We start from the raw sequence: 1,262 nt of genomic DNA on the forward strand, positions 1-1,262 counted from the left end.
TGTGTGNGTCTTTCACATTTTGTGTTTTAATAAAACAACTTTCTGTACTTAAACTGTCTCCTGCTTTTTGCAAAACCGTACCTGTGTGTCTTGACTTTTGATTTTCTGGGTGAAAGTTATTGGTTGTTAGTGACAACCAAACTTTAATGTTATAGCCCCAGAAGATCACCACTTGCCACATTAGGATGGGGGAACAATATATTTTAACAGCCTGATATAATCTGTTCCCCATCTATAAAATGGAAATAAATGTACCTGCAAGTCTTTTACTGTGTTCATTCCCCTCATCTTCAGCAAGAAATCCTGTGATTTTCATGACATTTGCTCTTTTTTTTAAAGGTTTAAAGCAGGGGAACCGTATATTTTAGATGTCTGTAATGATCCGTTCTCCCCGTAACATCTCCCTGTTTAAAATAAAAATGACTATTGGTTTGATGATCTTTATGAAATGTATTTTATGTTTAAATATTTATCAACAAATTTACTAATATTTTTTTCTGATATTGCATCTAACATCTGTACATTACAATATAAAGACATACGGTGTTTTTCATTGGAAAACTTGCCGAAACAAAATCTGGACACAAATATATTTGTGTCATGATTGACTACTTCACGAAGTGGCCACAAGCTTATCCACTAAAGAACAAATCGGCACCGGAAGTCACGGAATGCATAATTAAGTTTGTGCATCAGTTTGAGGCCCCAAAAAGGATTTTGACGGACCAAGGAAAAGAATTTATAAATTCCGTAAGTATTTGTTTTCAATATCTTGGAGAAATTTAACACTATGAATGTCCTTCTATACACTATTTGTTTCRATATGCTGTTTAAAGCAGGCTATTTTGTTATAGCTATTTGTTCATAAATTTTCAGATCAACCAAGAAGTGTGCAAAGTTCTCAACATCAAACGAAGTCTGTGTTCCCCATATCACCCCCAAACTAACGGGTTGGTTGAAAAAATGAATGGGACCATTCAAATGTGAGTACTATCTCACATACATTTTCAAAGAAAGATCACAAAACAATATGTTTATTTGGTAAAATACTTACAAAACAGGAAGAAATCAGTTGTTATGTGTGACGTATTACACCTTTCATGTATCTCAGAGCTCTGAGTTAGGTTGTGGATGGCCATCCACACAACTGGGATAAGTATTTGGATGCTGTGATGTTTGGGATACGTACCAAAAAGAAATCTTAGAACCCATAGTTAGGCTCTACAACAGGGCCTACAAAATTCATTAAAAACTTCCTGCTT

This window comes from Austrofundulus limnaeus, unplaced genomic scaffold (genome assembly GCF_001266775.1).
Source record: "Austrofundulus limnaeus strain Quisiro unplaced genomic scaffold, Austrofundulus_limnaeus-1.0 Scaffold49, whole genome shotgun sequence".
In the NCBI taxonomy this organism is placed as follows: Eukaryota; Metazoa; Chordata; class Actinopteri; order Cyprinodontiformes; family Rivulidae; genus Austrofundulus; species Austrofundulus limnaeus.